The sequence below is a fragment of the Schistocerca nitens genome, chromosome 12 (genome assembly GCF_023898315.1).
Source record: "Schistocerca nitens isolate TAMUIC-IGC-003100 chromosome 12, iqSchNite1.1, whole genome shotgun sequence".
NCBI classification, from domain to species: Eukaryota; Metazoa; Arthropoda; class Insecta; order Orthoptera; family Acrididae; genus Schistocerca; species Schistocerca nitens.
Genome location: NC_064625.1, coordinates 176,984,185 through 177,011,553, shown reverse-complemented (window position 1 = coordinate 177,011,553; position 27,369 = coordinate 176,984,185). Strand labels below are relative to the sequence as shown.

The 27,369-nt window shown below is 40.2% G+C and overlaps 1 non-coding gene across 1 annotated transcript; it reads left to right on the top strand.

The window, feature by feature from the left end:
- The first annotated feature begins 2,961 nt into the window (after positions 1-2,961).
- On the top strand, positions 2,962-3,036 carry Trnat-ugu (transfer RNA threonine (anticodon UGU)). Its single transcript has one exon. It is a non-coding gene; the product is annotated as a tRNA-Thr (tRNA).
- The last annotated feature ends 24,333 nt before the right edge of the window (positions 3,037-27,369 follow it).

Below are 27,369 nucleotides of genomic sequence, written 5' to 3'. Positions count from 1 at the left end.
TTTAACTATCATTTCATTTCTAGCAAAGCTGCATGGTCATTGACGGTAACTGTTCTTTCGGGAACAGATACTACCGTCATATATATAGTTAAAAATATGGGTTGCCGGCCTTTGACCTTCTTGTGCGAACGCACACGCTATGCCCGAACTCGTACGGGACTTGGTAGATTAATCTGCCACGAGTAATGAGTATGATGGGCAAACATCTATTAGGCGAACTACGAATGTAGTGTTGTGGACATGTTGAGAATGTGGATCTCACAGGGAGCGTGCAAGGGATAAGTCCCTGCAGACGCACTATCCTCTGTGCCCGCGGTGGCTCAGATGGATAGAGCGTCTGCCATGTAAGCAGGAGATCCTGGGTTCGAGTCCAGGTCGGGGCACACATTTCAAAATGTCCCCAATAAAGTATATCAACGCCTGCTTGCAGCTAAGGCGTCTATTTAACTATCATTTCATTTCTAGCAAAGCTGCATGGTCATTGACGGTAACTGTTCTTTCGGGAACAGATACTACCCACATATATATAGTTAAAAATATGGGTTCCCGGCCTCTGACCTTGTGCGAACGCAAACGCTATGCCCGAACTCGTACGGGACTTGGTAGATTAATCTGCCACGAGTAATGAGTATGATGGGCAAACATCTATTAGGCGAACTACGAATGTAGTGTTGTGGACATGTTGAGAATGTGGATCTCACGGGGAGCGTGCAAGGGATAAGTCCCTGCAGACGCACTATCCTCTGTGCCCGTGGTGGCTCAGATGGATAGAGCGTCTGCCATGTAAGCAGGAGATCCTGTGTTCGAGTCCCGGTCAGGGCACACATTTTCAACATGACCCCAATAAAGTATATCAACGCCTGCTTGCAGCTAAGGTGTCTATTTAACTATCATTTCATTTCTAGCAAAGCTGCATGGTCATTGACGGTAACTGTTCTTTCGGGAACAGATACTACCGTTATATATATAGTTAAAAATATGGGTTCCCGGCCTTTGACCTTCTTGTGCGAACGCACACGCTATGCCCGAACTCGTACGGGACTTGGTAGATTAATCTTCCACGAGTAATGAGTATGATGGGCAAACATCTATTAGGCGAACTACGAATGTAGTGTTGTGGACATGTTGAGAATGTGGATCTCACGGGGAGCGTGCAAGGGATAAGTCCCTGCAGACGCACTATCCTCTGTGCCCGCGGTGGCTCAGATGGATAGAGCGTCTGCCATGTAAGCAGGAGATCCCGGGTTCGAGTCCCGCTCGGGGCACACATTTTCAACATGTGCCCAATAAAGTATATCAACGCCTGCTTGCAGCTAGGGTGTCTATTTAACTATCATTTCATTTCTAGCAAAGCTGCATGGTAATTGACGGTAACTGTTCTTTCGGGAACAGATACTACCGTCATATATATAGTTAAAAATATGGGTTCCCGGCCTTTGACCTTCTTGTGCGAACGCACACGCTATGCCCGAACTCGTACGGGACTTGGTAGATTAATCTGCCACGAGTAATGAGTATGATGGGCAAACATCTATTAGGCGAACTACGAATGTAGTGTTGTGGACATGTTGAGAATGTGGATCTCACGGGGAGCGTGCAAGGGATAAGTCTCTGCAGACGCACTATCCACTGTGCCCACGGTGGCTCAGATGGATAGAGCGTCTGCCATGTAAGCAGGAGATCCTGTGTTCCAGTCCCGGTCGGGGCACACATTTTCAACATGACCCCAATAAAGTATATCAACGCCTGCTTGCAGCTAAGGTGTCTATTTAACTATCATTTCATTTCTAGCAAAGCTGCATGGTCATTGACGGTAACTGTTCTTTCGGGAACAGATACTACCGTTATATATATAGTTAAAAATATGGGTTCCCGGCCTTTGACCTTCTTGTGCGAACGCACACGCTATGCCCGAACTCGTACGGGACTTGGTAGATTAATCTTCCACGAGTAAAGAGTATGATGGGCAAACATCTATTAGGCGAACTACGAATGTAGTGTTGTGGACATGTTGAGAATGTGGATCTCACGGGGAGCGTGCAAGGGATAAGTCCCTGCAGACGCACTATCCTCTGTGCCCGCGGTGGCTCAGATGGATAGAGCGTCTGCCATGTAAGCAGGAGATCCCGGGTTCGAGTCCCGCTGGGGGAACACATTTTCAACATGTCCCCAATAAAGTATATCAACGCCTGCTTGCAGCTAGGTTGTCTATTTAACTATCATTTCATTTCTAGCAAAGCTGCATGGTCATTGACGGTAACTGTTCTTTCGGGAACAGATACTACCGTCATATATATAGTTAAAAATATGGGTTCCCACCCTTTGACCTTCTTGTGCGAACGCACACGCTATGCCCGAACTCGTACGGGGCTTGGTAGATTAATCTGCCACGAGTAATGAGTATGATGGGCAAACATCTATTAGGCGAACTACGAATGTAGTGTTGTGGACATGTTGAGAATGTGGATCTCACGGGGAGCGTGCAAGGGATAAGTCCCTGCAGACGCACTATCCACTGTGCCCGCAGTGGCTCAGATGGATAGAGCGTTGCCATGTAAGCAGGAGATCCCGGGTTCGAGTCCCGGTCGGGGCACACATTTTCAACATGATCCCAATAAAGTATATCAACGCCTGCTTGCAGCTAGGGTGTCTATTTAACTATCATTTCATTTCTAGCAAAGCTGCATGGTCATTGACGGTAACTGTTCTTTCGGGAACAGATACTACCGTTATATATATAGTTAAAAATATGGGTTTCCGGCCTTTGACCTTCTTGTGCGAACGCACACGCTATGCCCGAACTCGTACGGGACTTGGTAGATTAATCTTCCACGAGTAATGAGTATGATGGGCAAACATCTATTAGGCGAACTACGAATGTAGTGTTGTGGACATGTTGAGAATGTGGATCTCACGGGGAGCGTGCAAGGGATAAGTCCCTGCAGACGCACTATTCTCTGTGCCCGCGGTGGCTCAGATGGATAGAGCGTCTGCCATGTAAGCAGGAGATCCCGGGTTCGAGTCCCGGTCGGGGCACACATTTTCAACATGTCCCCAATAAAGTATATCAACGCCTGCTTGCAGCTAGGGTGTCTATTTAACTATCATTTCATTTCTAGCAAAGCTGCATGGTCATTGACGGTAACTGTTCTTTCGGGAACAGATACTACCGTCATATATATAGTTAAAAATATGGGTTCCCACCCTTTGACCTTCTTGTGCGAACGCACACGCTATGCCCGAACTCGTACGGGGCTTGGTAGATTAATCTGCCACGAGTAATGAGTATGATGGGCAAACATCTATTAGGCGAACTACGAATGTAGTGTTGTGGACATGTTGAGAATGTGGATCTCACGGGGAGCGTGCAAGGGATAAGTCCCTGCAGACGCACTACCCTCTGTGCCCTAGGTGGATAGAGCGTCTGCCATGTAAGCAGGAGATCCCGGGATCGAGTCCCGGTCGGGGCACACATTTTCAACATGACCCCAATAAAGTATATCAACGCCTGCTTGCAGCTAGGGTGTCTATTTAACTATCATTTCATTTCTAGCAAAGCTGCATGGTAATTGACGGTAACTGTTCTTTCGGGAACAGATACTACCGTCATATATATAGTTAAAAATATGGGTTCCCGGCCTTTGACCTTCTTGTGCGAACGCACACGCTATGCCCGAACTCGTACGGGACTTGGTAGATTAATCTGCCACGAGTAATGAGTATGATGGGCAAACATCTATTAGGCGAACTACGAATGTAGTGTTGTGGACATGTTGAGAATGTGGATCTCACAGGGAGCGTGCAAGGGATAAGTCCCTGCAGACGCACTATCCTCTGTGCCCGCGGTGGCTCAGATGGATAGAGCGTCTGCCATGTAAGCAGGAGATCCTGGGTTCGAGTCCAGGTCGGGGCACACATTTCAAAATGTCCCCAATAAAGTATATCAACGCCTGCTTGCAGCTAAGGCGTCTATTTAACTATCATTTCATTTCTAGCAAAGCTGCATGGTCATTGACGGTAACTGTTCTTTCGGGAACAGATACTACCGTCATATATATAGTTAAAAATATGGGTTCCCGGCCTTTGACCTTCTTGTGCGAACGCACACGCTATGCCCGAACTCGTACGGGACTTGGTAGATTAATCTTCCACGAGTAATGAGTATGATGGGCAAACATCTATTAGGCGAACTACGAATGTAGTGTTGTGGACATGTTGAGAATGTGGATCTCACGGGGAGCGTGCAAGGGATAAGTCCCTGCAGACGCACTATCCTCTGTGCCCGCGGTGGCTCAGATGGATAGAGCGTCTGCCATGTAAGCAGGAGATCCCGTGTTCGAGTCCCGGTCGGGGCACACATTTTCAACATGACCCCAATAAAGTATATCAACGCCTGCTTGCAGCTAGGGTGTCTATTTAACTATCATTTCATTTCTAGCAAAGCTGCATGGTCATTGACGGTAACTGTTCTTTCGGGAACAGATACTACCGTCATATATGTAGTTAAAAATATGGGTTCCCACCCTTTGACCTTCTTGTGCGAACGCACACGCTATGCCCGAACTCGTACGGGACTTGGTAGATTAATCTGCCACGAGTAATGAGTATGATGGGCAAACATCTATTAGGCGAACTACGGATGTAGTGTTGTGGACATGTTGAGAATGTGGATCTCACGGGGAGCGTGCAAGGGTTAAGTCCCTGCAGACGCACTACCCTCTGTGCCCGCGGTGGCTCAGATGGATAGAGCGTCTGCCATGTAAGCAGGAGATCCCGTGTTCGAGTCCCGGTCGGGGCACACATTTTCAACATGACCCCAATAAAGTATATCAACGCCTGCTTGCAGCTAGGGTGTCTATTTAACTATCATTTCATTTCTAGCAAAGCTGCATGGTCATTGACGGTAACTGTTCTTTCGGGAACAGATACTACCGTCATATATGTAGTTAAAAATATGGGTTCCCACCCTTTGACCTTCTTGTGCGAACGCACACGCTATGCCCGAACTCGTACGGGACTTGGTAGATTAATCTGCCACGAGTAATGAGTATGATGGGCAAACATCTATTAGGCGAACTACGGATGTAGTGTTGTGGACATGTTGAGAATGTGGATCTCACGGGGAGCGTGCAAGGGTTAAGTCCCTGCAGACGCACTACCCTCTGTGCCCGCGGTGGCTCAGATGGATAGAGCGTCTGCCATGTAAGCAGGAGATCACGGGTTCGAGGCCCGGTCGGGGCACACATTTCAACATGTCCCTAATAAAGTATATCAACGCCTGCTTGCAGCTAAGGTGTCTATTTAACTATCATTTCATTTCTAGCAAAGCTGCATGGTCATTGACGGTAACTGTTCTTTCGGGAACAGATACTACCGTCATATATATAGTTAAAAATATGGGTTGCCACCCTTTGACCTTCTTGTGCGAACGCACACGCTATGCCCGAATTGGGGCTTGGTAGATTAATCCGCCACGAGTAATGAGTATGATGGGCAAACATCTATTAGGCGAACTACGAATGTAGTGTTGTGGACATGTTGAGAATGTGGATCTCACGGGGAGCGTGCAAGGGATAAGTCCCTGCAGACGCACTATCCTCTGTGCCCGTGGTGGCTCAGATGGATAGAGCGTCTGCCATGTAAGCAGGAGATCCCGGGTTCGAGTCCCAGTCGGGGCACACACTTTCAACATGTCCCCAATAAAGTATATCAACGCCTGCTTGCAGCTAGGGTGTCTATTTAACTATCATTTCATTTCTAGCAAAGCTGCATGGTCATTGACGGTAACTGTTCTTTCGGGAACAGATACTACCGTCATATATATAGTTAAAAATATGGGTTCCCGGCCTTTGACCTTCTTGTGCGAATGCACACGCTATGCCCTAACTCGTACGGGACTTGGTAGATTAATCTGCCACGAGTAATGAGTATGATGGGCAAACATCTATTAGGCGAACTACGAATGTAGTGTTGTGGACCTGTTGAGAATATGGATCTCACGGGGAGCGTGCAAGGGATAAGTCCCTGCAGACGCACTATCCTCTGTGCCCTAGGTGGTTAGAGCGTCTGCCATGTAAGCAGGAGATCCCGGGATCGAGTCCCGGTCGGTGCACACATTTTCAACATGACCTCCATAAAGTATATCAACGCCTGCTTGCAGCTAGGGTGTCTATTTAACTATCATTTCATTTCTAGCAAAGCTGCATGGTAATTGACGGTAACTGTTCTTTCGGGAACAGATACTACCGTCATATATATAGTTAAAAATATGGGTTCCCGGCCTTTGACCTTCTTGTGCGAACGCACACGCTATGCCCGAACTCGTACGGGACTTGGTAGATTAATCTGCCACGAGTAATGAGTATGATGGGCAAACATCTATTAGGCGAACTACGAATGTAGTGTTGTGGACATGTTGAGAATGTGGATATCACGGGGAGCGTGCAAGGGATAAGTCCCTGCAGACGCAGTATCCACTGTGCCCACGGTGGCTCAGATGGATAGAGCGTCTGCCATGTAAGCAGGAGATCCTGGGTTCGAGTCCCGTTCGGGGCACACATTTTCAACATGTCCCCAATAAAGTATATCAACGCCTGCTTGCAGCTAGGGTGTCTATTTAACTATCATTTCATAAATGAGTTTTGCTATTTGGGGAGCAAAATAGTTGATGATGGCCGAAGTAGAGGGGATATAAAATGTAGACTGGTAATGGCAAGGAAACCGTTTCTGAAGAAGAGAAATTTGTTAACTTCGAGTATAGATTTAAGTGTCAGGAAGTCGTTTCTGAAAGTATTTGTATGGAGTGTAGCCATGTAAGGAAGTGAAACGTGGATGATAAATAATTTAAACAAGAAGAGAATAGAAGCTTTCATAACGTGGCGCTACGGAAGAAGCCTGAAGATTACAAGGGTAGATCACATAACTTATGAGGAAGTATTGAATAGAATTGGAGAGAAGACAAATTTGTGGCACAACTTGACTAGAAGAAGGTATCTGTTGGTAGGGCATATTCTGGGGCATCAAAGGATCACCAGTTTAGTATTGGAGGGCAGCGTGGAAGGTGCAGTTGGTACTTGGAGATGAAGTATCTTGCACAGGATAGAGTAGCAGGGAGAGCTGCATCAAACCAGGCTCTGGACTGAAGACCACAACAACAACAATTATCCATCATACTGTAACCATCATATCATGTTACTTTTAGTTCCCCACTTCAAAAGCAGTGCATATGGCACAATTTGTTGTAATTTTCGTTAGTTCCTAATTTGTTTCAGTAGTTTGTTTTAACCATAAACTCGACAAAACAGTAATTTGAGATTCAACGGCATCACATCACATCAAATCAAGTCAAAAGATTCCAAAATATATTTTACATGGCAGCATTTCTACAGGTCATCAATGGGCCGCTATCTCACAGAAACGTTTCTCACAAAAAAAGTTTTGATGGGCTCATCTTCTGCTAATGACAGAAGCTAAACTACTTTCGCTGCGTTCATTATGTTAAGTTAGTGAATGTTATTATTGTGATTTGTTTTCCATGGCAAAATGCAAATGTTATATGACACCTTGTATATTTTTTCCATTGAATGTTCTTACAGAAGCGAGGTCACGATTATGAAAGTGAGAAATTATTTAGGTTTTATAACAACAGAATAGAACTGACATTCTTATGGCATATAAATAGGAAATTAAATTGATTATGCAATTTTCATTAAATAACATTTTAAATGAAGTAGACAGCTCTACAGAAGGAGAAAAATACAATTATTTGTAACGTTATTAGCTACTCATGGAAAAATATAATGACTAAGGTAATCAGGTTTTTTTTATGTCCTTATAAAATTGTTTTATGTGTTTGTATTTATGTATTTTCGATGCCACTAAAGGTCACGGTATTGAAATATTGTTTCACTTCTCAGTGCTTTTCCGCACAAAAATTGATCAAGAACATACATTATGATGTTTTCTTTGGACATTAGTAAACTGTATTGTTGTTAATTCCCCAATACCAATGCAATATTCTGACTTTTTGTAACACAGATGGTGACTCATCACTTGAATCTGTTCTAAGCGAAATGACGTGACAATACATGATGATCAGTGTAAGTACCCCCTGCAATGACAGTGCCATGACATGACATGACGTAATGTGATGGTCAGCGCTAATTGGTTCTAACAAGCGAAGAAGTGTATTTAAGACACCAAGACAGTGATGTCCAAAGATAGAAAGATGAAGGATAAGATGATCAAGATTGCTGAATAAACAGTTTCGATATGGACTACTAAGAGACGTTGATTTTTTGTACCAAAATACTAAGGAAGCAGGCATGGTGAGAGTGGTAGCTGATCCAGAAAGAAACTAGATTTTAAAAATTTAAGGCAATTCAATGACAGACACAAAGAGTGAAAGGGAACATTGAGTGTACATATGATAAGGAGCAACTCTGTGAAAATGAAAATGACTTTCATTGCAACAGAATGCTACTTCTGCAAAATTTTTTAACATCACCACTGAGCGGACATCCTCCTAAATTTTTGTTTTCAAAAAGGAAATAGAAATCTAGCAATATTCAATAAAGGAAACTATGAATTATCAGCTAAATGTTTCAAGGATGTATTGAGTAGTGTCAAATAAAAAGATTACTTTCCGTTTCAATTCTTGATAAAAACCAGCATATAAGAAAGAACTTTTAGAAATTATTCAAGACATAGAAACAGTAAAGCAGCAGCTGAAGATGGAACTGCATCAGAATTGTAGAAACAAACTGACTGAAAATTAACTTAGATGTTACATGAATAAAACATAGTATTTGACTGGCAGATAAAATTCTACAGGATTAGGAGTGCACATTAATCCATTCCTTACATAAGAGGGGAGATGAAACTGATGCAAACAACTACAGAGGAATATCACTGTTACTAGTTAACACAGCACTAAATAATATGGTAGAGAAGTTGGTAGACACATGATCAGGGAGCATGAAGGTGGATTTCAGAAGGGTGGAGCCTTAAGGTAATAGTCCAAGACAGAAGAGCAAGATGCATCCTCTGGGTCACTGTGATTTTGGTCAAAAACGAGTGCAACACTATTGACAGAACACCTCTGTCTTAAATTTTGGAAGATTCCTGTATTGAAGGCAAAACAAGAAACATAATTTGACTGACACTAATGAACACAAAAAACACAGTTAAACTTTTAGGAGAAGTATGTGAAGCTTTCAAGGTCAAACAGGTTTTAGAGGAGGTGGTTTACCCCTTCGAATGTTCAACTGTGTTCTTGAAATGACAATCTGAGAATGGGAATAAGAACTCAGGAAGGGTAGAGTGAATGATTTGGTAGAAATTAGACTATTAAAAACAAGAATCTTTGAATTTACTGTTTATCTTTTGCTGACAGTCTTACAGTATTATCAGGAGACATAGCAGTGGCAACAACAAACATCAACAATTGAGAGAAAATGGTAGAAAAAAGGGTTTTCAAATAACCTATGCAAAAACAGGATTATGAGAAATCTAAAAGATGCTCCAATTATGAAAATAGGTTATGGTAAAATTAAGGAGTAAACAAATTTAAATATCTTTGTGAGGTTATGCAGAAGAACTGCCATGATGGGTAGGCTACCAAAACTGATGTCTAGGAAGATGGTAATGGCCTTTCAGTTGACTACAGGAAGACATTAATGCAGTTCAGAGGACTGGTGCTATATTTGATAGTGATAGAGTGAATCTACATGCAAGTGTTACAGAGATGTATCATTAACTCAAATGGGAATCCCCAGAGGGAAGACAATGTTTATTTTCATGCAACACTGTTGACAAAATTTAAAGAACTGGCATCTGCAGTTGGCTGCAGTACGATTCTACTCTCATCAACGTATATTTTCCGTCAAGACCACGACGACAAGAAATAGAAATTAGGGTTGCTTTGGAGACATACAGGCTGTCGCGATTTCCATCCCTCCATTTGCAAGTGGAACAGGAAGGAAACGACCAGTAGTGGCACAGGGTACCACTGCATGTTCCGTATTGCAGTTTGCAGAGTATGTATGTAGATGTCAATGTAAATCTAGAGAGATGGGGCTTGTGTACAAAAAGAAATTTATCTTTTCTCAAGCAAAGTTACAATAATAAAACCAGAACCTTATGAATTACTATATAAAGACAAGTCATTATTTATCTTTGTTACTAATAATTTCGAAAAATACTTGACCAGTTTACTTCACACTTTTACACAATATTCTAATGAGTATTATGATGGGCATAGGCTGTATGTTTTAATATACATCATATAAAATATATACATAATGTGTATAGGGTAAACATTGTTAACAAAACTCACAAATAGTTTGAAACCGATTTTCTTTGAATTTATACATAATGCTCTAATGAACATTGGGATGGGCAGAGGGTAGATATTTTTTAATATAGACAATTGTCTGGTTGGTTTATTTGGGGTAGAGGATCAAACATCGAGGTCATCAGTCCCATTGGATTAGGGGAAGATGGAGAAGTAAGTCAGCCATGCTCTTTAGAAGGAATCATCCTGGCATTTGCCTGTAGCGATTGATGGAAATCACAGAAAACCTGAATCAGGATGGCCAGACAGATGTTTGAACATTCATCTTCCCGAATGCACGTCCAGTGTGCTAATCACTGCCCCACCTGGTTCGGTGAATATATGTAATATATTATTATATATGTAATATAGAAAGAGAAAATGTTATAAAAGTCGGAGAAAGTTCTTGACCAATTTACTTTAAAATTTTCCACGATACTCTAGTCAACGTGCAGTCAGGTACAGGCTATATGTTGTTGCTGTATAAATACATATAAAATATATAAAGTGGATACATTGTTAGTGAAACTCATGAAAAGGTCTTGACTGATGGTTGGGTTATTTGGGGAAGGAGACTAGATAGCGAGGTCTTCAGTCTCATTGGATTAGGAAAGGACGGGGAAGGAAGTTGGCTGTGCCCTTTCAAAGGAACCATCCTGGCATTTGCCTCGAGCGATTTAGAGAAATCACGAGAAACCTGTGGTGTCACAGCCAGACACCACACTTGCTAGGTGGTAGCTTAAATCGGCCGCGGTCCATTAGTACATGTCGGACCCGCGTGTCGCCACTGTCAGGATCGCAGACCGAGCGCCACCACAAGGCAGGTCTCGAGAGACGTACTAGCACTCGCCCCAGTTGTACGACGACGTTGCTAGCGACTACACTGACGAAGCCTTTCTCTCATTTGCCGAGAGACAGTTAGAATAGCCTTCAGCTAAGTTAATGGCTACGACCTAGCAAGGCGCCATTTGTACCATTGCATGTACCTCAAGATAGAGTCTCACTTGTATCATCCAGAATGCTGTATACCAAAGGACAATATAAAAGTTAAGTGTTCTAGTAGCTACGTTCTTTTCTTTATCACATTCATTACGAATCCTGTTCCAGACTTAACGCCAGACAGCGTGAGTTGACGCGTGCCCTTTCAGCTACTTCACTGTGGACTGGCTGCCTTAACAGTCCACTACAAAACCTAAATCAGGATGGCTGAATGCGGGATTGAACCATCATCCTCCCGAATGCGAGACCAGTGTGCTAGCCACTGCGCCACCTCACTTGGTCTTGACTGATGTTCTTCAAATTTTTACACACTACTCTATTTCAGACAGACATAGCTATATATATTAATACACGTAATATCCAAATGTATATACATAGTACATACAGGTGAAACATTATTACCAAAAAACTTGAAAAGTTGTTAGCCAATTTACTTCAAATTTTCTATGATACTCTAACAAACATTAGGACCGGCACTGTCTAGATATTTTTAAGTATATATAACATATAAATACATAGAGAATATACAAATGGGAATTGTTGTTACTTAAATGTCAAGAATTTCTTGCCCAACTTACTTCAAATTTGTACAAATACTGTATTGATCATTCAGATGGACATAGGTAATATATTTTTAAACATATATATGTAATATAAATGCATATGTAATACATAAAGGAGAATATTGTTATCAAAGATCTCGAAAGTTACTTGATATATTTACTTCAAATTTTTACATAATATTCTAGTGAACATTCAGACAAACATAGGCTATTTATTTTCATATGTAACTTTATATGTAATGTACAAATGGGAAATGTTGTTACCAAAATCTTGAAAAGTTCTTGACTGGTTTACTTCAAATTATTACTCGACACCCTAAAGAACATTTGGATGGACATATGCTGAATGCGTTTCTGACAGACAATGAAAAGGCTGTTTATTGAAACTGGCTGCAATTTAAAAAATGCTGTGCTGTGTAAATGTGTGCTTTTGATTTCTTTCTTACAGTCTCTTTCAGTTCCAATAGAAGGGCATCCAAACCATTGAAAGAATTGTTTCTCCGCTATATTAGGTCTCTCCTTATATATATTTTCAAACAAAAATTGTATACACAGCAATCTGCTGGTTTGCCTTGTTCCTCACTGTTGGTCTTACAGAAGACAAAAAAGTTGTATTTATGACTTATTGTTTAATTATTAGAGTACTAATTCAGAATGTGAATTGTCTGAAGCTTTGTAACCCTATCCATTTGAGGATTAAAATGATGCGAAATACTGTCACTGAAGCTACTGTCCTCACAGATCCACTAGCTGGAAAGGTGTCTCTCGTACCCTATATATCAATAATCCCAACTGATTTAAACTTTCATCTGCAATAACAATAAGCAAGGCTCTAGGTCAGAGAGAGGTGTAAAAGAACAGAGAGGGGAGAGGGAAACTGATGTATAGAGGATGGAGGAGGAGTGCATAGAGTGGGGGGAGGGGAAGAGGACATGGACAAAGAGAGCAGGGAGGAGGAGATGGGCAGAGAGGGGATGGGAAGGCGTTTAAAATGTATGTGCAATCCTTGTTCTTGTTTAGTAATTGTGAAGCATTGTCAGATTCACTAGTGCTTATATAGCAATTAATGTCTGGGTTTAACTACAGATAGAGAATTAGAAAATATTAAAAACCAAATGAGAAAAATGCTAAGACAATGTTGAATCCATCTAAACAAAATGGCGTATACAGGAGCAGAAGTAATGAAGATAAGAAAATGTAGAATGGTGTTTTGTTACCATCTCGTTCACATAAATGGAAACAGTTTATCCAAGAGAATTATTAACATGCCAACCATAGCAAAAACCCCTTGATTCAAGTGGCTCCAAGAAATCAGAACTCTTCCGAAAGTGATAAGGACTGAAGAACATGAAATTCTGAACAGAGATACATGTAGAAAGAATCTTCGTATTTTAGATTCCCATCTGCAGAGGAAACGAATGGGCGCTGACCTCTGCGCAGGTAGCACCAGGCTGCTAGATCGTTTGTGTGTTTATTTTAGCAGCTCATAGACAGAAATGAGTTACTCATTTAGATTCGCCTGTGTGGTTGTGTAGTATAACCGTACATTTCTTGTTTGTTTGTGTTTTTACAAGGCATAATATCGTGTTTCAGTAACTGTGTAGTATGCATTCAGACAGTCTTGCCACTGTCGTTTGTTTTCATTTTATCAGCCAGTGGCCATAGCAGATCTCAATCAGGTGCTGACCTCTGTATGAGCAGCACCATCCCAGTAGATCATTTGTGTTTTCATTTTGCGATCTTCTAAATAAGAGCGAGTGGCTCATTTAGATTTATCTGCATGATCTGGATGTTTCATCATTAATTTGTAGTGTGTTTGTGTAGTGTAGGCTCCCACCATCTTTAGTATGGATAGAGACTGTGCAGATGCAAGTTGATTGGAGAGCGTTTGTTCACAGTTCCAGTTGGTGCTGGCTTCAGTCATACAGCGTGAGACGGTTGCAATGGGAATCAATGTAGGGAGTCAGAAATGGCAATCCAAGAGGCGTCCAGCATGTTCCCGACTTCCTCTGATCATTTCTCTACTGTGGTCGGCACTTACCGCCCACATTGACAGTTTCAAGGTGTAAAAGACTTTTCAGGCGATCGATCGAAAGGCCTCCCTAGTTTGTCTGACTTACAGGTTTCAGGTGTTATCTGTGGCTGTTAAAGATCTTGAGCCAGCTGCAGTCACTTGCCTTGTTTGAAAGGACTCATCCTGGCTCGCAAGCATTAATGGAAGGTGGAGTTATTAGTACACTACTGTTAGGAAAAGTGTAACACTCAGAAGCCATTATAAGAGAACGCGTAGAACAGTGGAACCATAGTAAGTGATTTAAATGGCAGAGAGTTGGCGTGCATATTGGTGCAGCAGTCCATCGTTTTTTGTAAGTAGACAGGAGAACATTACGCAACGCTCAGTCATCATACAAAGTGTAATCAAGTGTTATTATGCGTCGCCAATATCACAAGGTGAAATATTGGCATGTGAGTGCATTCGAAAGGGGCAGAATGGTTGGTCTGTAAGAGGTGGGTCTGTCGTTCCGTGACATTGTGGCTCATAGAGGGCAGACTTCTTCAACAGTGAGTTGTATGCGGAAACAGTGGAGGGAAGAGGGCTTACACAGTGTCAACAGGGTCTGCAAGATACAATGTGATCACAGTGTGAGATGCCTGCAGTCTTGTCTGTTGGCTGGTTGGTTTAAAAGAAGTGGGATGGGACCACACTACGAGGTCATCGGTCCCTGTAGTCTTGTCTGCTTGGTCGTAATGTACAGAACAACGTCATCCACAGTGTTGATCGACATTGGATCACTGCAGTGTGTGGGGACACGTCTGCATTAACGGTTCACGCCGTCCTTTGAGGCTGAATTGGTGGCATGCAAACCATTGTGTTGGCTTTCATTGACCAGAAACCACAATACTGGCGACTGTAATGGGCACATGTGGGCTCATACAAGCATAATAAGTGGTAAAATGTAGTGTTTTCAGACAAATCACACTTCTACTGTCCTACAGTGCAGTGATCAGTGTGCCATGGTGAACGCAATCGGACAGACTGTTTGTTGAGTGACATAGCAGACAACCACCAAGTGTAATGGCTTGGGGTGCCATTGCCTAAAACACATGATCTCGCCTCCTACACCTTGAGGGCAATCTGAACAACGACTACTACATCAGGGAGGTTTCACAGCCTGAGACATTACCCCTCCTGCAGATCGTTCCACGTGCCAAATTTCAGCAGGGCAATGCCCAGCCATATGTGGCTTCTTCAAAGAACAATGTGAAACACTGGTTTCCTGGGCAGCCAGTTCGCCTGATACGTCGCCCGTCGAACATGCCTAGGATGTGGTTGGTCAACAACTTGTTCATTTAGGTCCACCTGCAGCTTAAGTTATTGTTTTGTGGACATACCTACAAACCACATGGCAGAGTATTCCCTAGCAGCGTATACAGGTTCTCTCTGATTCCTTGCCACGACGTCTCGTGGCTCTGATTGCAGCATGTGGTGCACTACTCCGAGCTGAAATTCCAGTCACAGTCCATGTACAGGTCTGTAATGCTAATTATTTGTTTAGCGTCATGTCCCTAATCGGTGGAATAAATTTCATTGTGATCACGTCTCTCAGTGCTGATGTTTCACTTTTTTAAACAATAGTGTAGTTGACAGCTCTAGTGTTAGAAGTGTGATTGAGCTCATTAGGGATATAGCTGCCACGGAAGGACAGAAGTCCAATGTACACTCTGTGTGCATACCAAGAGGAGTCATCCCAGATGCGGAACAGTTCCTTCCGGATGTCATGAAGAGTGCAGGATGCAATCAGCTACTGGTGGTGACTCGTTTGGTACTAATGACATGTGTGTCTTTGGATTGGAAGAGAACCTCTCTGGTTTTCAGCAACTATCTGAAGTGGTAAAGACAGCCAGTCTTGCTTGCTAAATGTAGGCAGAGCTTACCAAGCTGTAGCATCATGAGCAGGACTGACTGTGTACATTCAGTACAGAGTCAAGAGGAAGGTCTGAATCAGAGGCTCAGATGGGTCTGTAACCATGTGGGCTACAGATGCCTTGACATGCAGCATAGGGTGATAGGGTATTGGATTCCTGCAAAAGTGTGGAAACGGTGTTCAGTCTCAATTGGAGCAGGTCAAATACAGGATGAATTTAGCCCTAGAAAACATCGGTATTATGGCTGTAAATTGTCGTAGTTGTGCTGGCAAAGAATCAGAGTTTGAAGCACTCATAGAAAGCACTGAAGCAGAATTTGTTGTAGGAACTGAAGTTGCCTCAAGCTGGAGGTTAGTGCTGCCAAATGTTTTACTAAGAACCCCACAGTGTTCACAAAGAATTGATTAAATTTAGTTGGTAATGGCATGTTTGTTGCTGATACAAATAGTTTACTTTAAAGTGAAACTGAAGTAGATACTTGCTGTGAGTTAGCATTGGTAAAGATTAAACTCAACAACCAGAATACATTAATAATTGGCTTCTTTTACTGACCCTCGACTCAGATGATAACAGTTGATGAAGAATTCAAGGAAGATTTGAGCCTTATCTCGAACAGCTATCTGACTCATAAATTATAGCTGGTGGTGACTTCAATATATCGCCAATATGTTGGCGAAAATATATGTTTAAAGTCGGCGGTAAACATAAAACATCGTTCGAAGTTGCACTAAATACATTCTCTGAAAATTATTTTGAGTATTACGTTCAGGAGCCACTCAAAGTGTAAATGGTTGTTTTAACATACTTGACTTCTTGGCAACAGATAACCCTGAGCAAACAGGGAGCATCATGATCGATACAGGAATTAGCGACCACAAGGTCGTTGTATCGAACATCCAACTCCATCAAAAATAAACATAAAATAGACCTATTTAAGAAAGAAGATTAAAGGAGTCTCTTGACACTTACCTAAGAGACAGACTCTATTCATTCAAATTATGTAAAAGTAGCTTAAATTCAGAGTAGTAGTGTTGGTGGCAACTGAGACATTTATGGCAAATAAATAAATAATAATAAGAGATTATACAGATTCGCAATAAATTTAAAAGAACACATTACCTCTAAGGCTGATGGTGTTGTTAAGCAGCTGGAAATTTAGTGTGGACTTCAAAGCAAGATGAAGATGCTTCTGATAGTTTCCATAAGAAATCTGGCAGAAAATTTAAAGAGATTCTGGAAGTACATTAAGTAAATCAGCGCTAAGATACAATCAAACTTTCACTGCACAATAGCAATAATACTGTTATCAATGACATTGCCACAAAATCGGTGTTACTAAAGACAGTTTCCGTCTTTCTCTTACCAAAGAAGACGAAGTAAATATTCCAGAATTCGAATCAAGAACACCTGGCAGAATGAGTACTTTAGAAGTTGATAACCTTTTCTAGATTTCCGGTTGGCTTTTGGCTCCATCTTTCACAAGTGGCTTCTAATCAAACTGACTACCTATGGTGTATTGTCTCAGTAGTGCAACTGGATTCATGATTTCCTATCAGAAAGATCACATTTCACAGTAATTTATGGAAAATCATTGAGTAAAGAACAAGTGATTTGTGGTTTTCCCCAAGGAAGTGTTAAAGGCCCTCTCCTGTACCAAATCTACATTGACGTTTAGGAGGAAATCTGAGTAACCTCTTAGGTTGCTTGAATATAATTCTGTCATGTAGCATCTAGTAAAGTCAACAGAAGATCAAAACCAACTGCAAAATTATTTGCACAACATATTTATATCCTGGAAAAATTGCCGATTGAATAAAAGGCGTCATGGCATCCACATGGGTACTAAAAGGAATTCACTAAATTTCAGTTACACCATGAACTGAGAGCTAAAATTATGAAGAACTGAAAGATTTAAAATTAAGAAGAATTGAAACTGGAGTGTTGACATAGACAGTGTTGTGGTGAAGACTAACCAAAGTCAGCATTTTATTCATATAACATTCACAAGATGCAACAGATATGCTAAAGAGACTGCCTACACTTGTCCATACTCTTCTAAGGAATTTTGCATGGTATGGGATCCTTGCCAGTTAGGACCGACAGAGGACACCGAAAAAGTTCTAGAAGGACTGCTCGTTTTGTATTATCGCGAAATGAGGAAGACAGTGTCATAGATGTGATATCTGGGTTGGGGTGGCAATCATTAAAACAAAGTCATTTTTTGTTGTGGCGAGCCCGCATCTCGTGGTCGTGCGGTAGCGTTCTCGCTTCCCACGCCCGGGTTCCCGGGTTCGATTCCCGGCGGGGTCAGGGATTTTCTCTGCCTCGTGATGGCTGGGTGTTGTGTGCTGTCCTTAGGTTAGTTAGGTTTAAGTAGTTCTAAGTGACTGATGACCATAGATGTTAAGTCCCATAGTGCTCAGAGCCATTTGAACCATTTTTGTTGTGGCGACACCTTTTCAACAAATTTCAGTCACCAACTTTCTCCTCCGAATGTGAAAAAATTTCAAGATGTCCACCTATATTGGGAGAATGGCCATTGTGGTAATATGCAAGAAGTCATAGCTTTCACAGAAGGATTTAGGTGTTCATTTTCCCTATCTGCCGCTCGAGAGTGGAACAGTAGAGAAATAATTGGACAGTCGTTCGATAAATACTCTGCCAACCACTTAAGTGAGTAGTAGGATAGTTGTGTAGATGTATACTGAATGAAAAATTAAGTAGAAATCAGAAATAGTTATCTGTGTGATCTATAGGTCCAAACAAAGTAAAGGAAAAGTGCATGTACTCATGTCAAAGTGAAAAGTTTGTTTTTGATTTCTATTCCTATGTTAACAAGACATCATATCTGATCTGTTAGATCAAGAACTATCTATAATAATTACTCAATCAGATCAAATTCACCTCATGAATAAAAGACAAGGGCTAGTAAGCCGACCAACATGTACATACTTTTCAGGAGGTTATCCGACTCCAGCTCTGGAAACAGCTGACTGGTACTCACATTCCACCTCAGATATACGCTTCACAAACTTTTAGAAAATATTATCATACTTGCTCACTGGCTTCACTCTATAGACAGACGGATGGGGTACAGAGATTCTGTCCCATAGGGGAACGCTGGTGTCAGGAAGGGCATACAGCCACAATCTGTCACTAACATCGCTGCAACCCATATACTCATAATAATGCCAACACCACACATAAATAGGAACAGGCAAGAAAGAAGAAAAAGATGAGTTGAAGTTACCAATAAAAAATAATTAGTTTTATGTGTGAAGCTTTAAAGGAAGTTTATCTGGATGTAACAGAAAATATTTTCTGGGACAGTTATGACGATATTGCAGGGAGTAGTCAAACTACGTGTTTCAGTCAGTGTAGGGAACAATGAACCAAACATTTGTTAAGAAAATGAAAGGAAATAGCTCTTCACATAGACAATAGAGCTTAGTAGGAGTAGACTGACTGAGGGAGACATAGGTAGCCACATTCTGCACCATTCTCTGCATATTTATGTGTGTAGGTTCAAATTCAAATTTACAGCTATCTTGAAATTTTAAACTGCTCCACATGTGAATACACCTTACAGAGCTGGCTCCATTGCGCTACAGCTAACGTTATGTTCAGCATACAAAACGCAGACATTTCTTTCTTTTTGGTCAATTTTTAAAAATCTAGTATACCTATTACCTTTTAGACCGCCACCACTCAGGCAGCTTTTACTACTTCACAACTTTGCTGTAAGCTCAAAATCTATAGTATTCTGCCTCTGTAGGAACTATCAATGACACTTGCTTCCTCAGAAGGACATTCATACACCATATTACCTCCCACAAAGCGATCATAACCGCTACAATATATAGGTTTCAGTCCTCCCTTGTCAGTGCACATACTCGTTTTCATTCCATAACTATGTAAGGGCACAGTGTCCTGCCTGGAAGCACATACCTCCGTTCTTTCCTCTTTACTCCTGTGCTTTGAGATAACTTACTCTTACTTATCGTGGACTCATACCTGACTGCCTGGTTTCCATCCCTTCGACCTCTTAAACACTCCTCTATACTCCCTTAATACTGACCAAAATGTATTACGATTCTAGAACTTGTACTGACTTACCAAAACTGACACCAATCTGTGGTGCTATGGACAACAGTAAGTACTTTTGTCTTTTGGCTCTAATTTCGATATTAGCATGATCTCTGATTTAAGCTAAATTGCACTTTCCACTTTTTCTTTCTTTCCCCCCGCAATCTGATGTCAATCTCTTAGTGACATCAGATTGGAGGGGGAAGGAAATCCAGAGTGGAAAGTGCTCATTAAGATGTCATGCACACAAATAGAGAAGCATTACCCCATAAAATAATACAATACGATATTATACTTTGGAAAAATTAAAAATAGGATGTTCTGACAAGTACTGCATGTATGCAATCCACAAACCGCCGTAACAAATAAATTACTCTCGATAACCTGCCACAACTATACCGCCCATGTTGACTGTAAGATAATTTATAATCTAAGTATACCCCCAAAAACTTAACATTATGTGGTTCATCTAATGGAAACTTGTCTTTTACACTAAATATCTTGAGCTGCATTTGTTTTGATTCAGGCAGGAATGCATTTGCTTTAAACATATAGGGTGCTTCATCAATTGTCTTTGGAACACACGTTTTAAGATTTCTAAAATAATTATTACTGTGAAGAAAAGTAGTATCAGCTGCATCTAGCACTGTATTGGATTTAATAAAAAGAAAGGGCCCCGTACAAATCCTTTGTAACTCCTACCTTAACTTGTCCTTTACTGGACATTGCTTTGCAAACACAGACAACTTGGTTATGGTCCTGCATATAAGGTTTTTAATAATTTAAAGGTGTCGTTTCTGATGGCATAAATGTACATTTCGTTCAGTATGTTGTCCTCAATCATTAATAGCAATATCTGCAATTATTCTCTATATATGTATAGGATGATTTTTTTCACTAATGGTTCCATATTCGAAATCACGAAGGATGTACCCGAAATGTTCAGGCACCAGATTTGGAGGAAAATGTGACTAACACTGTGGAAGGAAACTGCCGTGTCAGTACTTTGCAGTTGGCCCACCAGTACAGGGTAAGCCAGACGACTGAGTCGAAGATTCTCCATGACAATTGTTACTTACAGTGTGTGCAGGGCTTACTAGCGACAGACATTCCACGTCAGGAGCAGTTTTGTCACTGGTTTCTTCACCAGGCAACCATGATTCTGGGATTTGTGTCATCCATTCTACTCACAGATGAGGCCATCTTTACACAGAGTGGTATCTTCAATCTTCATTATAGTCATCTATGAAATAGTATGCAGAACCCTCATGGGTTAGTGACAGCGAATCCTGGAATGTGTGGACCGGGATAATTCGCAGCTGTATTTTGGGACCAGCCTTCCTTTCAAGTCGCTTAACAGGCCAAAACCGCAGGTATTTCTTGTCGGTGACCTTTCCTCCCCTGCTGGAAGAAGTGCCATTGATGATTCGAAGGGTTATGTGGCTGCTACATGATGGTTCTCCAGCCCCCTTCGCTGTTAACGTGCGGACGCATCTCAATCATGCCTCCCTTGTCTCCACTGTTGAGCCTCCACTGGAAGCGGCTACATAAAAGATGCTGCCACAATGTCTGTACCTATACGCCTGACACTACATATTTACATAAAGTACTTTTTCTCTGACTTCGTAGTAACTACAATTTTCTACATGTTTGTCATATGATCATCTCAATCATATTCAAATCATTACCGTAATTTACCTGTGGGAGTACAGCAATCTCTGTGTTTGACTGAATTGCTTAATTTCGTTGTATGGCTGTGTAGGTATGAGCTATTTGTCCTTGAAACTGGCCAAGAATGTTTACAAGAGAATAGAATCCTTACGGCTCTGTACCTAAATCTCGTTACACGTCTTTAGCATGGTGTAAGTAATCTATATGTATCGTGCAGAAAATATTTCCATTTGAATTTCTTAAGTGTGACCCATTATTCTAAGAAGATAAGTATACTTACTGTCATATTATGCTGTGTTTACTGCACAGCTACATACGACCTCCTTATATGATGTAAGCGTCTATATGGCGCCAAAGCAATCCTTAGGTTACAGATATGTGTGAAGAGACAAAAAAGTTTTATCCCTTGTGACTTAAGCGTCTTTAAGGTGTCAAACAATCTTTATGTTACAAGCATATGTGAAGACATAAAATACTTTTGTCTTCAACAATAAGTGTGACACCCTTATATGACATAAGCATCTATATGGCGATGGAACAATGATAACGATGAGGCAGTCATGGAAATATTTTATGGGAACACACCTGTATGAGAGGAAATTTATTGACGAAGGATCACAGTATTTACAGAGGTGGAATGTTGTGTGTCGTGTGTGCGTGTGTGTGTGCATGCGAACTGTGTTTGGCAGATCTGTCATATTGGTTAATGTCATTCTGGATTGTTAGTAATGTGTGTGCCTGCAACTTCCAAGCAATTCTTTCATTGAACTACAAACTAAGCCTAGGCAGTGCCACATAATATCAGTAAACAGTAATTTCACTATTCCTGTGTAGTAAAACATTCTGACAGCTTGCCCCAAGCTGTCACAGCGTCTGTGACATATTGCATCGTGGCTTGACTTTGTATAATATTCTCTCCAGTTAAATATTGAGCTCACTGGTATTTTTATTTCTGTTTTTGGCTCATTCGTAACTGGTTCGAGATAATACAATGAATTATAGTAATGAATATCAAAAATTTCATACAAACTCTCAGCGCTTGAGCAAGACTTTTTTAAAGGTCCAATCATGTATTTTCAACTGTGTTTCTTCTTGCTGTGTTAAATCGGACTTCTTGATAAGACAGCACCCCACGACAATGGTGGATCGGCTGGATGACTTTTTGCTTAGATGTATGGAACCTTTTGCCATGCCAAGTCACCCAACAATCTTACAATAATAATAATAATAATAATAATAATAATAATAATAATAATTTTATTGTCGTTCAGCTGATTACAGCAATAGACAAAGTCAAGTTCATATATTTCTACATAAACTACTATATCGATGTAAATTGGTTTACATAAAAGAGGTACACGTTAGAATACAGTATTTTCATCTTCAAAGAATTCATCAATGGTGTAAAATGGATTGTTCACTAGTAGCTTTATAATTTAGCTTTAAAGATATTTACAGGCAGTTCTTTAAAGTCAGCACTTAGTCTATTAAACATCCTTAGTCCGAGAACTAGGTAAGAGTTATGCGATTTTGATAATCTATGATATGGTACGTCTACAGATGTTCTGTTTCTAGTGTTATGGCTATGAATATCACTTCTCAACACAAAATTAGACACATTGTTTCTAATGTACATTACAACATTGTAGATGAATAAGTTTACTACTGTAAGACACTGCAATTTAATAAACAGAGGTTTACAATGTTCTGTTTTATCAGAATCCGTTATTATTCTTATTACTTTCTTCTGTACAAGTAAAATGTCATTTACATGACAGCTACTACCCCACAGTAAAATTCCATAAGAGATGATGCTTTGGAAGAAGGCAAAATATGCTGATCTCACATAGACATTGGGAACATGTCTTTTTAAATTTCTAATTAGATAAATAACTCTTTAAAGCCTAGTCAATATATTTTTAATGTGTGGTTCCCACGTCAATTTATTGTCAATAGTAACACCTAAAAATTTAACAGTTTCTAATTCCTGGTAGTTAGAAATCTCTTTGAGGCTAAAGGAAAGTGTCTGGGTTTTGTTTTCATTTAGCAAGAAGCCATTAGCTTTGAACCATAATGAGGACTGAGCAAGGGTATTTTCGGTCAGTGTTTTCAGTGTACCTAGATCAGAGCTTTTATGTAGAAAAGTTGTGTCATCAGCATACAATATCGTATGAGAATTTATGAATAAGGGCAGGTCATTAATCATTAGTATAAACAGTAAAGGTCCAAGCACCGACCCTTGAGGCACTCCGTACCTAACATTAACCAAATTTGATTTCTCCCTACCAATGCACACAACTTGTTGACGGTTCTCTAGAAAAGACCTGAACATATTTATACTGTTGTCATCAAAACCATAGTAAACGAGCTTATTCAGCACAGTGTCATGGTCTACACAGTCAAAGGCTCTGCTCAGGTCACAAAATGTAGCCTGGGCATAGTCCCTAGCCTCGAACACATCTAGGACTACTTTTACGAGGGAGTCCATTGCATCTGTTGTGGATTTACCTTTCCTAAATCCAAACTGTTTATCACTAATTATATATAGTTTACCCAAGTAGGCACTAACTTGCTCATACATAATCGTTTCTAAAATTTTCGAAAAAACTGGGGTTATGGAAATAGGTCTGTAACTAGCGGGACAGTTCTTTTCCCCTTTTTTGTATATGGGCACAACTCTAGAAATTTTTAGTATGTCGGGGAACTTACTTTACTAGGCATCTGTTAACACAAAAGGTTAAAGGATAAATCACACAATCAATAACATCTTTCAACAAATTACATGAGATATCATAGTAATCAACACTAACTGAAGGTTTGAAATTTTTCACTATTTTTAGGATATTATTTGGGCTCACTTCTGTGAAAGTGAAGGTGCTTGGGGGAAGCTTTTCAAAGCAGCTGTCCATAATACTAAGTGCATTTTCAGGTGGTTTAATTATTGAACTACTAATTTCTTCAATGGACTGAATGCAATATTTATTAAATTCTTCTGGGGTAATGGCAATTTCCTCTTTGTGTTTAGTGTGTGCAATGGAGTTTATTACACTCCAGGCCTTCTTGCATTTATTGTTAGATTTTTCAATGTTTACTATGTTATGCAGGTTCTTTGCTTCATTTATTGCCTTCCTATACTTTAGCATACAGGTCTTTATACAGTTCTGATTTACTGCTTTTGTACAGACTAGAATACAGCATAACAGTATTTTTCAGTTGCCCTAACTGTGGAGTATACCATTCCTTCGTTTTCCTTTTCTTGTAATTACTACTAATATTCACTGTACATTTTTTCAGAGGGATGTTATTTTCAAATACATTTAAAAAGACGGAGAAAAACGGAAATACGGAAGCGTCCGATCCCGCCCGTCTGCTTTGACCCATGACGTCACAAATATGACGGAAACAAAAACGAACACACACACTTTCCACAAGAAGCCTAGTGACACTAACGGGAGCAAGTGCGGGAAATGGGGTGTTTTGGGTGGGGGGGGGGGGGGAGCAAACTAAATATAAACAAATTTAGACGCCTTGCGTAGCTACAACATGTAAGTGAAGACAGTCATGCATGAATACCCACCCACCTCCCCAGGGGTCGTAACCCCTGGAACCCATAGAAGATAAAGATGCTTCAGTAGCTGATTAGTGTTTTTTGTCTTTAAAAAAATCTCACGGGATAGAACGAACAGATCAGAAAGATAAATATAATAAACTAAAACAGAAATTGGAGGAAACAGATAATTAAAATAAGTAATAAGTGTTTTTAAATTTTAAAAAAAATCTCACGAGATAGAACGAACAGATCAGAAAAGTAAATAAAATAAGATAAAACAGAACTGGAGACAGCCACACTCAAACCAAACTCCGCGCCGTCATGACGTCACACACGACAACACCCTTACGTCAAAGCTGACGCGTGGGATCGGACGCTTCTGTCGACCCAGAAAAACTTTGGGAATACAATATCAGCTGAACAGTGTTGAAGCCTAATAAAACATGTGTCCCAACTGAAATAAGGGGTCTAGTGCAGCAGGGGATACAACCCGTCGGCTTTGAACAATGACGTCATTTCTTAGTCATAGATCGTAATGTCTTCACTTCGAGGCATAGACAATAAAGCAGTTCTGTGTTCTAATAAGCACTATCATTAAAGTAATTGAATGTTAATCTAAAAGCGATCGCTTGATATTCGGTACATCATTAAACGTGTGATTTAATTAACTTAATTGTTTGTTTTTTATTCGGCCGGTACTTAATAATAACCTGATCCTAAGATACAGATGCTTCAGTAGCTGATAAGTGGTTTTTGGCTTTTTTAAAAAAATCTCACAGAAGCTGATAAGTGTTTTTTGGCTTTTTTTTAAAAAAATCTCCCGCAATAGAATAAACTGATCCTACTTTATTAAGCAATCAATAAAAAAACTAAACTAAAACATAACAGCTTTTGCTGTTATGTTTTAGCAGTAGCTGATAAGTGTTTATGGCTGTTTTTTAAAAAAATCTCACAGTAGCTGATATTTATTTATTTATTTATTTATTCATCCATAGACAACTTGTATGGATGTCGTCAACTGTGTACATGGAATGAGTATATACATAATAGTACTTCTGGTAGTACATATTTCTATGGTGCAACTTAATCGTTTGTACACAAAACAAATACACACCAATCTTAGTTACAAATAAATATAAATTTACAAATGTATTCTTGCATGGATTACACAAAACAAATACACACCAATCTTAATTACAGATAAATATAAATTTACAAAGGTACTCTTGCATGAATTGAGGTGAACACATGTCATTTACAGTATTCTTTGACAGTATAGTAGCATTTATCTGCTAAATAATTTTTTGCAGCTTTCCTAAAAGCATGTATTCAAGTTTCAGCTTTGATCTCCTCTGGAAGTCTATTATACATTTTTAATCCATTAAATAATAAACTATTTTGGGTTTTTGTTTTGTTTTTTCGTATGAGATGCAAATGGTGGCAGGATCTAGTCCAGTGTTGGTGTATAGATCTGTTTTGTGTGTACTGGTCAATGTGTTTCTTTATATATATCACAGTCTGAAAGATGTATTCACATGGTACTGTCAAGATTCCCATGGTTTTGAATAAATCAGTACAGTGAGCTCTCTTGCTGCTTTTTGTTATTATTCGTACTGCCCTCTTTTGCAGCTTGAAAATTGCTTGTATGTTCTGCTCATTTGTACCCCAGAAGGTTATGCCATAACTAATTATTGAATGCAGATATGCAAAGTATGTAGTCTTAGCACATGAACTATTACATACTGACATAATTATCTGGAGTGCATAGCAAGCAGTAGCAATTTTCTTTTCTAGTGCTGCAATATGGTCAGTCCAGTTAAGCTGTGAGTCAACATGCATTCCTAGGAATTTTGTGTTTGTGACACAATCTATAAGTTCATCTTTAACTTTTAGGCCTATGCTATTATGTTTTTTATTTATGTGGAAATTAATACTGTTTGTTTTTTTAATATTGAAGGTTAATTTGTTGCTTACTACCCACTTGCATACATGATCGAGAGTTTCATCAGCTTTGTCTCTCAATTTGTCTGGTGACTCATCACTGATAAGGATGCTGCTATCATCTGCAAATAGTATTGCTTCCCCGTATTTGACACTCTGGGGAAAATCATTGATATATATTAGGAAGAGTATTGGACCTAACACACTTCCCTGAGGGACGCCTATGTTAATATGTTCTGGTTTGGAAATGTGTTTTGTCAATCTGCTGAACTTCGTTTGTGAGATCACTGTACTCTATT